A 16702-nucleotide genomic window follows, 5' to 3' on the forward strand; every position below is an offset into this window, starting at 1 on the left:
TTTTTCCATGCAGCACAGACTGGGGAGAATTTACAACCTTCTAATCTTTTGTTAAAGAAAAAAACCAAGGGGGGGTAAAATCAAAGTCCCATTGAAACCTCCAGGAGTTTTTACAGTGGTTTGTCTTTGCCTGTATTTTTGCTCATGGAGAGAAAACTCAATTCTGAAGGATGACTTCGGGGTTTTTTTGATGGAAAATGGGTGTGTTAGAACAAAAAAAGCTAAAAATTTAGAATTGGGAAAAGTGGGTATCAGTTCCTCAAAATTCACCAGGGGTCCCTTTGCCCTTAAATCTCGTGAGAGTTGCAATAAAAGGAACTTTGTGGTGAAATTCCCTGTTTTGTTGGTCCTGGGCGGGTTCATTCCCTTCTCCAAAGTGGTTTTCAACATGTGCAAACCCCCAATTGCCACGTGGCTGTAGATGGAGGGAGGTGGGGGAGTGGATGCATAAAACCCTTCTCCTGCAGCACTTCTGGTGCAATTGAACTTTTCCTGGGCCATCCTAAAATAGCTTTCATGCTCGTGTTGCATCAAAGAAGATGTGCAAGATCATTAAGAATTAGCACAGGAAAAAAAAAGTCAGCATTTTACTTAATTCAAGCCCTACCCAAGGCAGAAAACTGAGTCAGCAAAAGCAGGGAACGAGGTGGTGCCTTTGATTTTAAAATCTGAAATGGGATCTTTCAGTTGAAAATGCAGCACTCAGATGATTGATGGAGAATCCCAGACTGGTTTGGGTTGGAAGGGAACTTAAAGCCCATCTCATTCCAGCTTATCCAGGGACACCTCCCACCAGCCCAGGTTGCTCCAAGCCCCATCCAACCTGGCCTTGGACACTTCCAGGGATCCAGGGGCAGCCACAGCTTCTCTGGGAATTCCATCCCGGCCCCTCCCCACCCTCACAGCCAACAATTTCTCCCCAATCTCCCATCTGTCCCTGCCCTCTGGCAGTGGGAAGCCATTCCCTGTGTCCTGTCCCTCCATCCCTTGTCCCCAGTCCCTCTCCAGCTCTCCTGGAGCCCCTTTAGGCCCTGCCAGGGGCTCTCAGCTCTCCCTGGAGCCTTCTCTTCTCCAGGGGAACCCCCCCAGCTCTCCCAGGGGCTCCACTCTCCCTTATCAACTTCATGGCCTCCTCAGGACTTGCTCCAACAGTTCCATGTCCTTCTTGTGTTTGGGACACCAGAACTGTTCCCAGTTTTCCAGGTGGGGTCTCCCAGAGCAGAGCAGAGGTGGAGAATCCCCTCCCTTGACCTGCTGCCCACACTGCTTTGGATGCCAAGTACAAATCACTTCCCTGGCTGAGAAATTTCATCTTCCTGCCAAATTTTCAGATTTTCTAAGTCCTGGCTTTTAAAAAAATCTTTGCATTTCAGAAAAGCAGCTCAGAGAGACTGGGGGGATGTGCCTGTGATGTAATTTTATTGCATCATCCGGGTTAGATAATGGCAAATTCCCCATCAGTGCACTTTCATTACATTGCATTTAGCATGAAAGAAGAACAAATAAAATGCAATCAAGTGCTTTATTATCTATTTAAAAGGCAGAGCATTTCAGGCCTTGCACAGCACAGTCCTTCTTGGAACTGTGACTACAGCTTAGTCCTGTAGGAAAATGGGAAGGTGGTTGGATGAGGCAAATCTTGATGCTTATCTGGGAAATAGATGTTCTAATGAAGCTGGAAATATTTCTTTCCACCTGGGTGCTGGTTTCTTTGGTGTGACAAAGCAGCATAGCCCCAGAGCTTTTTGCTGGCTGGGTGGAAAGCCCCTTGTCTGGAGACTTGTGCCAAAAATTACCCCAATGGATGAGGGCAACGGTGCTGCCAGCCCAGACTTTGGGATTGCTCTGATTTATATCAATTTCTGCCCCTCCCAGGCTCGTTGCTGCTCATCAGCAAATATTTCTGCATCTCCAGTGCTTGTTTTTCCAGGTAGCTTGAGGTGAAGCTTGGTGAAGTGGTGGTAATTAAAATGCAAAGGTCTCGACTTCTTCCAGGTAAATGCTGAAACCCTCAAATGACTCCGTGCCAACCTATCATTGCTGGCATCTGATTTGGCCTCAAAACTCTGGAATTGGGTTGTTTGGCCTCGTGTGACATTTCCTCCGAGCCAGAGAAGAGCTTGGGATGGGAGCAGGGAAGATTCCATGCCTCTGTCTTTGCAAAGAGTGGGAAAATACAGCAGAGCCACTTCCCAAGGGGCAAAAATACCTCAGTGGAAGGACAGAAAACCCTGAGGAAATCTGGAGTGAGGGGAAGGGGCCCTTAAAGAATAATGGGATTTTTTGGGAGTATGGTCAGAGGAGCTGGGGAAGGGGCTGGAGCAGCAGGAGCAGCTGAGGGAGCTGGGGGGGCTCAGCCTGGAGAAAAGGAGGCTCAGGGGGGACCTTCTGGCTCTGCAACCCCCTGACAGGAGGGGGGAGGCAGGTGGGGACTGGGCTCTGCTCCCAGGGAAAGGGAAATCATCTCAAGCTGCACTGGGGGAGTTTCAGGTTGGATATCTGGAAAAACTTCTTCACTGAAAGGGTTGTCAGGCACTGGCAGGGGCTGCCCAGGGCAGTGCTGGGGTCCCCAGCCCTGGAGGTGTTCAGGCAATGAGGGGATGCTGCCCTGGAGGACACGGTTATGAGGAACATGGTGGTGGTGCTGGCTGATGGTTGCACTGGATGATCTTGGAGGCCTTTTCCAGCCTTCACGACTGAGTTGCAGACCTGCTTTAACCTCTGGCTCCAGGGCAGCTGCTCCATTTCATGACTCAGCCATTCCCCCCAGCTCAGGGTGTGCAGCACCTGCCAGGGAGCTCCTGGGGCTGGGGCTGCACCCAGAGGAGGGGAATCCTGCTGTCCTAGAGACACCTGCACCCCACAGCCCCGTGCTCACTGCAGAATCATGGGCACAGGGCAGCTCTTCTCCCAGAGGGAGAACTTTGGAGGCCCACAGGAGAAGTCTGTCCTTTGAGAATCTTGATTTCCAGCTGCAGATCTGCCCGAGCCTCAAACATCCCCTGAGTGCAGGGTCCTGCTCTTCCTCCTCTTTGGTTTGGACCAGCAAGAAACTCTGCAGGTTCCCCATTTTTGGGGGGATGGATGGTCCTGTTCAGCAGAGCCTCCTTCTCCATCCAGCTGTGAGGGTCTGGGCAAGGGGAGAGGAAGGACAACAGGTCTTTCCTCATTAGAAACTCACGGTCTGTTCATTGGTTTGATGGCTCTGGAGGTGTATTTGCTTTATTCTGTTTTCCTAGTTCTTTGGTGTTTGTTTGGGGTTTTTTCTTTGGTTTCTGTTTTGGGTGGTTTTGATGGTTTGGTTTTTTGGGTGCTTAAATGATTCATGCTGGAACAGTCCCAGGGCAAAGCTCTGGACATGTCAAAACCACTCCTGGTATCTCCTACAGCAATTTGGGGTGAGGGGAGAGCACTGTCCCTGCAGAGGGAGAATTCCTACCATCAAAAGGGAGCTGACAAGGTTAAATAACCCTGGAGATGTGCTGGGAGAGGAATATCAGTGAAAATGAGGACCCCTGGTGCCAAAAAAATTCATTTTCAGCACAGAGCCTCTATCCTGGGAGTGAACTGAAGATGTGGCCTATATGTGACCTCAGAACCCAGCAAACATTCGGAGCAGCTGTGGAAATATTTGTGTGGCTCTGGCTTTCATGGGGACATGGGGGTAAAACCTGCAGCTCTGGCAAACACAGTGTGGGGTTTTCAGCTCTGAGAGAGATTTCAGAGGCTGTGGCTGAGCCCCTGGTTTCCTCTTGAAGAAGACAATTTGCAGTGTTAGAGAGGCTCCTGTTCCTTTGTAGTTACACCCAGAACTTTCCACTCTAGGCTGGATGTTGCTCTCCACAATCTCCACCTCTCAATCTCCTCAGCAAGTGGCAGGTGCAGAGTGTTTCCTATGGAGGATCTTGATCAGAAGATAATCTTTAGTTGTTGAAGGCCACCTATAAATAACTGTGCTCTCTCCTTTCCTCCTGGGTTTTGGAGTCGTGTCTGACAGATCTGAACTCCATCTGAACCCCAGCCTGACCCCCACCTTTGTTTTCCCTTTGAAGGAGCACATTTCAAGGAGAGATATCTGTGTATTTTTGGTCCCAGTGGAGATTTCCTCAGATCAATCCACGGAGCAGAATTTGACCTTGCACCAGCAGTGACAGCTTGGCTTGGGGGGTGTTGGGAAGGGCCTTGAAAAGAGAGCCAAGCAGTTCTTGTTTGATGCTCTAAAAGAGGGAGGAGGGGGAAGGTGAGATGCTCCAAGTGGTGGGTGAGCAGCAGGATATTGGATGACACGATGCCACTTGTCAAGGACAAAACACTCCAGGACTGTGGGAACCAAGCTGAGGAGACCCAGCCAGGCTGGGAGTGTGGAAAGGCTGTTACACAAGGAAAAGGAACAGGAGTTGGGGTGTTACACAGGGAGAAGGAACAGGAGTTGGGGTGTCACACAGGGAAAGGGAACAGGAGTTGGGGTGTTACACAGGGAAAAGGAACAGGAGTTGGGGTGTTACACAGGGAAAAGGAACAGGAGTTGGGGTGTCACACAGGGAGAAGGAACAGGAGTTGGGGTGTCACACAGGGAGAAGGAACAGGAGTTGGGGTGTCACACAGGGAAAGGGAACAGGAGTTGGGGTGTCACACAGGGAAAAGGAGCAGGAGTTCCTTGGAGGGGGATGCAGGTCCTCGGGGTATCTGAGGTGGCAGTTCCAGGTCACCATGGGGGTCGTGGAGGTGGCAGGGATGGATCTGAGTGGGGATGGGAGAGAGAACAACTGCAGAGAGGACTACAGGGAGGGCAGGAAGGTTTCACTGTCCAGGATTGTCTGTCTGGTGTTGTAGGCACCAGGTTGGAGAGGCTGAGGTCTGTGATCTGCCTTCCTGGGATCCCGAGAGCTCCAGGAAGGCAGAGACCAAATGAAACCAGAAAATGAATGGAATCAGTTCTGCTGCTTTGCTTTAATCAGATTATGAATTAAGCCAAGGCACTGTAACCCACAGGGCTTTCCCATTTTTGTTTGTCTGTGTGTCTGAGGCTGCTCAGTTATTTTCTGCTGCTGGTTTAGGATTTTTCACAGGTCTTCCAAGTGAAATTGTTCCTTCTGGGTGCACAGAGGGACAGAAAGTTGGAGTGAGACTAATGATGTAATTGGAAGTATCTAAAAGTTAAAAGTTGAAATCGAGGTTATGATTTTAGGTTCTCTCCTTGGTGATGGTCTCTCCTTCAGCTGGTTTTTGGGGTGCTTCAGGGAACTTGTGGGTGTTTCCTGGCTCATTGACTCCTTGTGGGGCTGCAGACTGGTACCTTCAGTGCCCTGTTGGCTCCATCCCTGTCCAGACAGTGGAGAAGATGAGACTGAAAAGTGTTGACATTTGTTTCAGAGATAAGGAACGTGAATAAACATTATTTTTTTTTTCTTAATTAGTGCTTTCTCTGCCAAGCTTTTGTATCCACCTCACTTGTTAATCCCTGTTTCAGCTGTTCAGGGATAAAAGGTGATGCAGTTTCCCTTGGGAGTCACTGCTCTGGATGAGGAGCACCAAAACTTGGGAATTGTCCAGTGCTCTCCCCTCTCCCAACCCCAAGGACCCTCTTCCTTCTCTGTCACTGTTTGATATTTTGTGCATCACCCCAATGACTGTGGGGTCCCCTGTGAGATTTTTTTACCCACTGGAAGACCCCAGAAAATTGTTCCTCAGGGTCAGCTCCTGCCTGGCACTGCCCTGAGTTCATCCTGTGGGATAAACCAGGCAGAGGGCCGAGTCCTGGTGGCTGGGGGGACCTGTGGGGTTCAGGGATTCATCCTGGGAACTGACAACTCCATGAAACATGGAAAACAGGTGGAGGCCAGAGGGTCAATGCAAGAAGGAGAAGAAAGAGAAAAACAGGGAAAAGATGGGATGAGAAGGGGATTGTCCCACTGTGCTCTGTGCTGGTGCAGCCCCAGGATCTTCTCCCTGCTGAGGCACCAGCATGAACCAGGACTTAATTGCTTAATCAGCCTCAGAGCTACCCCACAGTGCTATTGATACTGTGGTTTTTTTCTTAAGAATCCCTTTATTTTCTTTCTTTTTCTTTTTTTTCCTTTTTTTTCTTTTTATTTTTTTTTAATTTATGTTTCATTTTTTATTTAAATCAGTAACTTGCACGTCAAAAAAAAAAAAAAAAAAAGGCAGCAACCAAAGAGCATCTGAGTTTCAGATGTGCCTCCAGATGATGTCAGTTAGAGATCACATCTTGTGAACTTCCCTTCTCACTCGCCACATCCTGGTGGGGTTTTCTGGGTCCCGTCTTAAGTCGAGCATCTCTTGCAGGAGGTAAATTTAGCCGAGCACCTCCTCGTGATGAAATGCGTGGGCCCGGCAGCCGCCTCGGGGGCGTGAAGCACTTGCTAATTATAGCAGGGCCAGCTTCCTTTTCTCTCCCCTTCTCACGTGTCGTTGTGTGAAACTCATTCTTCTGGCTTGTGTCTCCTGAAATAGCCCCTGGGGGATGTGTGTGCACACACGGGAGGGTTCAAATCCTGCCCTGGGGTCCCTTTCCCCCCCGCTGGGAATGGCCCCAGTGGGACTGGGATGACAAGGGCAGCCTTTGTTTGGCTTTGTCTCGGGGTGGGGAAGGTGAGCACCGGGGTTATTTGCTGCAAAAATGTCGAGTAGGCTCTTGAGAGGTTGGTTAAATGCAGGCAGGTTGGTTCCTGGAGGCTGCAGGTGGAGAACACAAAGAGGATAAATTGCTCTGAAGATAAATCACTGAACTTTCATGTCCCGTTTAATTCACCCCTATAAATGTGACAGTTGTAGTTCAGCCACTCTCAGGTGGTTTTGGTGTGTTTTTGTGGGTTTGGCTTTTGAAGGGAAGTGAAAAGGTGCCAGAGAAGGGTCCTGTTGCATGGTTTCTGTGCCCTGGAGGGTCACCAGAGCTGGGTTGGCTCCTGGAGGGCAGAGAGTTCAAGGTGAGGTGGGCACCTGGGTGTCATCCACACACCAGCCTGGGATTTTCCTGCTGGAGACCTGAGCCAAATCAGCTGTGGAGGGCCAGGCTTGCTGAGCTGAGCTCAGCTGGGCAGAGCCTGGTGCTGAGAACCCCAGGGCTGTGGATTTGATCCCATTTTTGGGGTGATGAGCTGTGTGGATCTGTTCAAGGGGAGAGGAAGGACAACAGGTCTTCCTCAGCAGAAACTAACATTTTTTTCGTTGGTTTTGTGGGTTTGGGGTCACTCCCTTCACAGTTGCACTCGATGATCCTTGTGGATCCAACTCCAAGTATTCTGTGGAATCTGCAGCACTGAGGTTTCCACTACAGAGAGTGCTAAAAAAGGCACTTTTAGTGGATGTGCTGCTTCCACCAACCCTCCCAACATGTGCACAGTGGCTGGAGATTAACTGTGGCCCTGAGTCCATCCAGTGGATGTGCTGGGGCTGAGTCAGGGACCTCTTCCCCATCCCAGTTTGGAATTCAGTGTCCTCTTGCCCGTGCCTTTCCCAGCAGTCCAGGTGGATGCTGCAGTGGGGGAAAAGCTGCAGGTTTGTGAGGTGCAAAAAGATCAGGGACTGAGAGTTTCCAAATAAATACCTTTATTGTTGAAAACTGAACATTGAAAACTGCCCATGGGCAGGGCAGGGCACTGCCCAGGTGCCAGGGGGTTTGATAACCTCTGTCATGGTGGGTACAAGATTATACCATGATCTACTGAGGCATTTGCAAGAGAATTCATCCTGTAACGTTGCCTTGTGAGCAGGGACTGAGCACATAAAGAGGCCCTGCAGTGTTCCCTGAGATAACAAGCCTGGGTGTCCAGGCCCAGTGATTTATTCCCTTGTTTTTAAGGCCTGATGTTTGTGGCAGACAGACCCTGACACACACACTGCACAGGGGTGGTGATGGATCACCTGCAGAACCTTTAGCAGCTTTTTGTTTTAGTGTTTGAAATGCTTTTTATTGCAGCTCAGCCTTTTATTCTGATTACCTGCCCCGTGTTGTCAGCGGGGAGCAGAGACTGGGGGTCACAAGTGCCACGTGCCACCAGGGTGACAGCAAGGACAGAGGTTCTCTGCAGCCAGAGTGGCCTTTGGGGATGAATCTGGAAGAACAGAGACTTTTTAGTGGGAATTTCTTTGACTGGAAAGAGGTGACATGATGAAGCCCTGCAGAGTGACAGCAGAGGAACATTGGTCAGGGCTTGGGGTCACTGCAGAGTTCCAGGATGGATCATCCTCCTCAGGACAGGAGTCTCCATTAGGCCACGTTCTCCTCCTGCCCAAGGGTCGTGTGAAGTGATAATCCTGTGATTTGGGTTTTTTACGTGACTTTGCTCCCATGGGGTGAAGGTGATTCACAAAAAGTGGGAAAAACACCAAAAATCCATCCTGGGGAGGTTCCTTGGAGCTCGACCCCCAGGGGACACCCAGCAGAAACCTGCCCAAGGTTTCAGTGCAAGGTGGGAGAGGGGAAGAAAGGCCTTTTTAACCAGTGGGACCTTTGAACTCAGTAAAGTTCCTTTCTGTGGTTGTTTCCTCCTCAACCCTTCACTGCCTACCCATGTGGGGATGAAGGGGTGAGTGGAGAGGTGATGGAAATGCTGAGCAGGCCCCTTCTTAGGCTGGGCATGAGAGAATCTGAATACCTGGGGTGTTCACAGAGCCAGAACTAACATTACATGATCCTTTCTCCCTCACAGGAAGAAAAGATATACACTTATATTGATATTTTTATATATACTTATTTATACTTATGTATTTTTACATAGAGATATATATAGAGAGAGAGGGAGAGAGATATTTGAGCCCCCTTTCTCTGGTGCTACAATGAGGAACCAGAGCTGTGCTCCAGGAATTAATACTGTGCCTTTATGCTTCCCACTCTCCACAGCTGTGCCCAAAGTGTTTCATGAAGTGCAGGGGATCATTGCAATTCATAAAAAAAGGCCTGAAAACAGCCAGTGTTTGTTACCTGGTCCTGATCTAAGAGTCCTGCCTGTCACATCATTTTGAGTGCTGCTTTCCTGCTGTCCTGGGAAAGGGATCCAACAGAAACAGGTGGATCTTTAAGAGCTGGAGCCACGTGGAAGAAGCTCCTGAGATGCAGTTTCTGGAGCAGCCAGAGCTGCTGTCCTGTGAGGTCCCTGAGTCCCCAGAGGGGACCTTCTGGAGCATCAACAGCTTGAAATGGTTTTGGTTTTGAAACAAAACATCTTGAAATGGTTTTGTTTCTTGAAAGAGCATCTTCCTCAGAGCAGAGCCCTGTTCTCCTGCTGGGAGACAGAGACAGGGGGCTTGTTCTTGGTTGCTGAGGCCTCTGTGGACCTGCAGGACACAGTCACCTGTCTTCTCTGGGATTGAAGGTTGGGCTTGATGATCTTGGAGGACTTTTCCAACCTTAATGATTCCATGATTCCATGGCATGGAGGGTTTTGTGGCTGCTGCTGCTGCCAGCAGGCTCCTGCCAGCTTTGATATGTTGTTCAACAGTTGTGAAGCAATGAGACTTTTTGCATTTTGCTGTAGCATTTGGGTGGGTTCCATAAATCCAGGGAAATCAGTGTTATGCTTTGTGATCTTGCTTTATAGGCTTTGCAGGTGGAAACCTCTCCTTCCAACCCGAGGTGGGTGAGCAGGATTACCCAGTGTGAGAATTAGTCATGTTTTCTGCCCCAAACCAAGGGATACTCCTTTGCAGAAGGGATAGGGAAAGATTTCTCTCACCCCCTCCAAATCTGATGTAATAAAGTCAGAGCTTGAATGATCTCTTCTCTTTCCTTTTCCCTGGCTTAGCTTGATATATTTTCTGGGAACAAATGTCTCATGTGCCTCTCTGGATGGAAATGACCTCATTTGCAGAAAATGTCTGTGGATGGTGTGATTCTGACACTGTGCAGTGCTACTGCTCTCCTCTTGAGGTGCCAAACCTTTGCTGCTTTATGGCCAAAATGACACCAACTTGAATTTTGGTGGATATCCCGCGTTTGCAGAAGGTTTGGGAGTCTGTGCTCCACATCCCCAGCCATGGTGGGGAGGAGGGGAAGGGCCCAGCTTGGAGCAGAGTGTGCTGTGTGATGCTCAGGGCACCCAGTCCCAGCTGAACTCATCCAGGCTGTCCTGTGCTGCTCCCTGAATCAGCTCATCCCCATAAATCAGAGTCCTCCCCAGAACACTCAGGGTGTGTAGCAGGGAAGGAAGTGCTGATGGAATGATCACAGCACTCTGTAAATCACTGACTCATCAGGGTTGGGAGAGATCTTTGAGGTCATCAAGTCCAACCATCAGCTCAGCACCACCACAATCGCCCCTAAACCACGTCCCCAAGTGCCACTTGAACACTTCCACCATCTCCCTGGGTGGTCATTCCAATGCCTGACCACTCCTTCAGTAAAATAAAATGTTCTAATATCTAAGCTGGACCTCTGGGAGCTGCACTTGCTGCAGACACAGTTACTTTGGAAGGTAATGGCTATATAATCATAGAATTATTAAGGTTGGAAAAGTATCTCTAAGACCTCCAATTCCAACCCAGCAGCACCACCATGTTCATCACATACATGAAACAGAAGAATTATTCCTTATTATACAGCTGGCATTGAGGTAGAACTCCAATATCCCTCTTTTGAAGCATTAGGAGGGAAAAAACTCAGCATAAAAATCTCGATTTGAGGGCTGTAGAAAAAAAAAATTGTATTGTTTTTTCTTCTGCTGTTTCATGAATCACCTGAGCTGCTACGAAATGCTGTTAAGTCATAATAAAAGTACACAGAATCACAAGAGCTGTGGGGAAAACCCCTCTGAATTTCACCAGGGGGATGTTTTATTCAGCCCTGCAAGGCAAAGTGACTCCTCCAGGTTTCTGTCTGTCCACAGTCAGGAGGAGGCTCACTGAGCTCAGCCAACCACCAGAAGAGGAAGTGTTGAAGCAAAATGTTGACTTCAGGAGAAATTAGTCAGCAGGACAGAGCCACAGTCCCTCAGTTCTCTTGAAGACACTCAAAGTGGGTGCAAGGCTGCTGAAAAAATGCACAAACCTGCCCCAGTGTCCCTCTGCCCAGAGCTGGGATGGGACATCTGCAGCACTTGTGAGGTGATGGTAGAGAATTATAGATCAGCACAAGGGGAGAGCCAGAAAACTGGAGGAAAGAGCTCCAAAAAGACCCAAAGTCTCCCAGGGCAGGGCTCAGGCTCAGGCTGGTTTCCTGCCTGTTTAATTTTTCAGGGAATCAATACACTGTGCAGGCTGGAATTTATATCAGCTTCCCAAAACTCTTTGATGATGACTCTCACAGCGATGCTCTCAGAGAAATTTAGTGAAGGGCAGAGATGATTTCTAAAGATACATCATCAGATGATGAAGCAGAAGCTGAAATTCTCCTTGGCCAGTGCCAGAGTGCAGAGTGGGCCACAGTTTTGTGATGGCTCAGGAGGGCTCCAGCCTTTGCAGGGGACACTTGGACAACTCAGCATTAAGTTCTGTGCATCCCTGAAGGAACCAAACCAAGGCAGTGGTTGTGCAAAAAGCAGGACGGAAAATAATAATTGGTAATGTCAAAGTATTTGAGAATTATGGCTCTGCTCTCCCTCAGCTCACTGTCCTGAACAGCAGCTTGAAGTGTCTCTGTTAATGGCAGGTTTTTAGGCTGTGGCTAAAAAAAGACAGAGATTTACCTGTGAAGAAAGATTAAATGTGCTTTAGCAAAAGGGGAAACAAGAAAGGTGATGTTGTAGGATATTTTAAGCAACAAGTGGTAAAGAAAAGCCAGCCCAAGTCTCCTATTGAGGTTTTTCTGCAATACAGGCACAAAGGTAAAGCCTTAAAGGCTGAAAAAGCAATTTTAAACCAGGGAACTGACACAACACTTCTTTGCCAAACCCCTGGTCTAGTGGAAAGTGTCCCTGCCCGTGGCAGAGGGGTTGGAACTGGGGGGTCTTTAAGGTCCCTTCCAACCCAAACCAGGGTGTGATTCCATGATCTGCTTGGGGGCACAGGCATGAGGTGCCAGTGTGTTCATGATACTGTGAATAGGACTAGAGAGTGGTTACATGACATGAGAGGCTTGTAGGACCATCAATATTTGGACTTACAAAGAGCCTGGACACACCAGGCTTTGGAAGTAGCTTTTTCCAGGCTCCGTGTCACAGAGAGATCATTGCATCCTCTGAAGAAACCTATTTTCTTTGCTTTCAGAGACAAACCTTTTCCAAGTATTTATGACTTTGTGAAACTCTCAGCTCGGGTTCTGTCCCTCAGTTCTGATTTCTCTTTCTCAACGTGTATTTGATTAAATTTGTTGCTCCAAAATTTTACACAGAAACCATGAGCTGCAAAGCAGGAGAATGGGAGCGTGTCTGGGTCTGCCAGGGCCTCAAATAAAGGAATCTTAAAATCATAGAGTGGTTAAGGTTGGAAAAGACCTTTAAGATCATCGAGTTCAACCCCAAGCCCAGCACCATCACCGTGGTCACCACTAACCCCTGTCCTTGAGTGCCACATCCACATGTTCTTTGAACACCTCCAGGGTGGGGACTCCACCCCTGCCCTGGGCAGCCCCTGCCAATACTTGGCAGCCCTTTCCATGCAGAAATCCCTCCTGATGTCCAACCTGACCCTCCCCTGGCACAGCTGGAGGCCGTTCCCTCTCCTCCTGTCCCTTGTTCCCTGGGAGCAGAGCCCGACCCCCCCCAGCTCCCCCCTCCTGTCAGGGGGTTGCAGAGCCAGAAGGTCCCCCCTGAGCCTCCTTTTCTCCAGGCTGAGCCCCCCCAGCTCCCTCAGCTGCTCCTGCTGCTCCAGCCCCTTCCCTGGACACGCTCCAGCCCCTCAATGTCCTTCTTACCAACAGGTGCCCAAAACTGCCCCAGGATTTGAGTGCCCACTTCAGGAGGGTGGTCACATTTTCATTAGGAAACAATATCCTTAAAAAAATCACCCCCTGATGTTTGTTTGCAGCACAGATCTGCTGATGGTGTTTGTGAACATCAAAACTGTGGTTTGGGGACAGGGGAAATGTCAGAAACCCTCTGAGTGGATTTTGTGCCTGCATTGCAATTACCTAATCTCTGTTTCCTTGTGGCCTCAGAGAGAAACAAATGAACAACATCTTGTAATGCTTGTGCTGAGACAATCCTTTAAACTGTATCTAAATGGCACATGAATTAATGATGTGCCTCACCCTGCTGTAATTCCACTTTAGTTACTCCTTTGCAATAGATTTGGCCCAGTGCATTAAGTGTCCAAAAACTCCCTTCTCTTTGGGTTTTATACAAGTTTCGTGCCCTGCAGCAGGATGTTGGACTGTTCTGTTTCATCCAAATGGGAGATATTTCCCATATCTGCCTCTTCTCCCTCCTTCCCTCTTCTGGGTGCCTGTGTCTCGTGGTGCAGGGCATGGAGGGGCTCAGTCTGCACTGAGGGGCACCAGTGGTGGGGTGTTTTTCATTCCATCCTGTGGAATGTTTCCATCTACACCGTGTCTTGGTGGGAGGGATGGAATAGAACTGACTGGGAACAACAGCACGAGTGAGGAAATCAGAGAATCCCAGAATCACTGAGATTGGAAAAGACCTCCAAGGTCCCCCCTGTGCCCGATGCCCACCTTGTCCCCCAGCCCAGAGCACTGAGTGCCACATCCAGTCCTTCCTTGGGCACCTCCAGGGGTGGGGATTCCACCACCTTCCAATGCTTGGCCACCCTTTCCATGGAGAAATTCCTCCTCATGTCCAACCTGACCCTCCTCTGGCACAGCTGAGGCCATTTCCTCTTGGCCTGGGAGAAGAGGCCAACCATGCCCCAAAATGAGTTTTAAAGAGTTTCTTTTCCCCCCAGGTTTCCCTGAAGGCCCTGACCAAGCTGCCTGGTCTTTGTAGCTGTGCAGGCTCTGCCCCAGCCCCTCCCTGCCCTTGCTCTCCATCTTCTCTCAGTTCCTCTTCACTTTTTGGGTTGGTTCTTCCACTTGAACCCTCCCTGCCCAGCAGTTCTGCCTCCACCCCTGCCCACAGGCAGGTTTGGGCTCAGTCCTGTGTCTCTGAGGTGTCTCTGAGGCTCCCAAAGTTCAGCCCCAGGTGCAGCACATTCCCTGCTGTGCCCTCAGCTCCGTTAAAGCTGTTGCAGGAGCTTTCCACTGGCTGGAAAAGCCAGGAGCTATTTCCTCCCCTGTCCCAGTGGCATTCAGAGACAGAGTAGGTCTTGTCCCCAGTCTGACAACCCTCTTTTTTCATGGCCTGGTGGTTCCTCTCCTCCCCTCCCCACCACTCTGCTCACACAGCAGTTACAGAGCCTCCCCTCCCATCTCCAGCCCTGCTTCTCCTACTGCAGCCCCTTCTCCCAGCAGAAAGGCTTCCTTAGACTTGTTCCTAGTTATTTTTAGGATGTTCTGACTGATTTATCTTCAAAGATTCCCCCCCCTCCCCTTTCCTTCCAAAAATCAGGGGTGCAGTGATTCCACCCAGCACATGCTCCTGAGGAGCAGCAGAACTTGGTCCCAGCAGTTCCCTTTCAGTGTCCTGCAAGTTTAGAGGCTCTTTTGGTCCCCTCAGAGTTGGTTTCATCCTTTGCCTTCTGAAGGGCACGTGGGAAGGAGATCTCCACCTCTCTGAAAAGCAGCAGGCACTGAATAATTGCAAAACAGTCCCCAGGAAATGAACCCAATGGATAAACATGTGAGGGCTGGGCTTGCTGGCTAAAAATAGAGTTTGTGTGTCTGGTATCTGCAATATTTCACATGGGCTGGAGACTGAGGAGATGTTTTATAAAGTATGGTGAGATAACCCCCCCATATGTGTATCACTGTATCTCAATGCATATATTTAATTTTCTGTGAAACACTAGGCTTGGTTTGGGTTTAATGGCACCTTTATTTAGTTTGGCTTTAATCAAGAACTGCTTTGTACTTTCGTTTTCCTGCCTGTAGAATGGGCACAGCGACACTGCCCTTGCCATGAGCTGATGGGACCCGTCAGGAACATTTGGAAGCTGCAGAGGGGACTGGATGGGAGGTGACAGACACAGCCAAGCCCTGATCCAGCAGTGGGAGATCCTGACAGCTGCTCTTGGCAGGAGCAGTTTCACTGTTTGCTTTTGCTCTGAGACAAACGTGCATTAGTGAACTCAAGCTTGTAATGTTTTCGTTGCTGAAGTGGCTGAAGGCCTTTCTGCCGCTGCTGAGTTCAAACAGATCCTTCTGGGGAGGGAACCCAGAGGTCCCAGAATGCAGCTGATGAAGCAGAGGGGCTGGGGCACATCCCCACCACGGGGATGGGAAGAGCAGAGCTTGGGGTTGGTTATGGACAGGAAACAAGGGCAGCTGTGGCACAGAGGGAAACACGGAGGCAGCACTTAGCACTGCTAGGCTTTAATTAATAATTAAGCCTTTCTTACTGGAGATGAGAAGGTCTCAAAAGGCTCCAGCCCTTGGTGAAGCAACAGGACAAACAAAGCAGGCCTTGAGGAGCTAACTCAGGGTGTCCTTCAGCAGAGCTCTCCTGTCCCCCTGGCTGGGACACTGGGCCTGAGCTGGCCCTGAAGCCTCTGGCTGAAGTTCCAGCTGCAGCAGGACTTGGCTGCACAGGGAATCACCCACAGGGCTCAGACCTCCATGGAAGCACTTGGGTGGAAAGGGCAAAGGGGCTGGGTTGGAGTGAGCCCAGGCTGGGAGGGGAAAAGCTGTGTCAGAGTCCAGAGAGCCAACAGGGGCGTTGGGTCAGTGTCTGTCCATGGGCCATGCGGGCAAAAATCTCTTTTATCGGTCCTGGAGGGGCAGTTTCAGCCCTGGGAAGGGGCTCAGCTGTTCCTCTGGCTCTGCCTCTCCCAGGAGTGTGGAGCTGCCCCAGCTCACCCTCACTCCTGTGTCCTCAGGACAGGTCCTGGTCACCCCAACCCATGGCAGGAGGGTCAGAGGGGGAGAGACACCCAAGGGACCTTCTCAGAAAACACCTCAGAAGTCCTGCTTTCCCCAGGAGGGACAATTTTCTTCCTTAAAACCCAAAACTTGCTGTCCTCAGCTCCTTGAGGTGTTTTCTGACTTTTATGTCTTTGATACCTTTCTTAAAAATTCCTGCTTTCCCAGTAAGAGTGATAAACATAATGCAGTGCCAGAAATTGTCCTTTTTTATATAAATAAAGCACATTGTGGATCTCACTGCTCACACTGGTGAACTGTGTGATGGGAGTCATGAAGAAGCATTTATAGTGCAAGGTGAAAATATATTTCTGTGTTTCTGCAGGTCTTTGTGTGCTCAGTTCGCAGAGATGGCAACAAGCAGAGCCTCATCTGAGTAAATCCAGAATACAAATAATGATGTCTGTGCAGCGACTGCTTAAAAAAACCCCTGCATAAATATGTCTTAAAGGCATTTTTGCTGCTGAGAGCGTCCCCCCTCCACGGCCACGGCTTAAACGGGAGGTCAAGGGAATTTTAGCCCAGAGAGTGGATTTTTCTGAGCGAGTTGCTCAGCAGCACATGAGCTGGGTGTGAATCCAGCACGTGTTCGGCCATACGGAGCCACTGGGGGAGTTGTGGTGCTCAGGCTGTGCCTGCAGGCATCGGGAGCTTGATTTCCTTCAGCTGAAGGAGAGACACTTCTGTCTCGCTCCGAGTTACACGCGGTAATTTTTTTTTTGGTATTGTTTAAAAAGTGCTCACGAAAAGCAAAACGTGGAAAGTGATTTTCTCACTGGCTTGGTGTGGATTTGGGCTGAACCACGTGGAGTGATGCAAATTCTAAGGGATAAT

General features: G+C 49.5%; 1 protein-coding gene across 7 annotated transcripts in view; it reads left to right on the forward strand.

Moving 5' to 3' along the window:
• Window positions 1–16702, forward strand: part of HIVEP3 (HIVEP zinc finger 3) — a 300052-nt gene that overhangs the window by 103345 nt on the left and 180005 nt on the right. The window lies entirely within an intron of this gene.

Source organism: Pseudopipra pipra, chromosome 24 (genome assembly GCF_036250125.1).
Source record: "Pseudopipra pipra isolate bDixPip1 chromosome 24, bDixPip1.hap1, whole genome shotgun sequence".
NCBI lineage: Eukaryota > Metazoa > Chordata > Aves > Passeriformes > Pipridae > Pseudopipra > Pseudopipra pipra.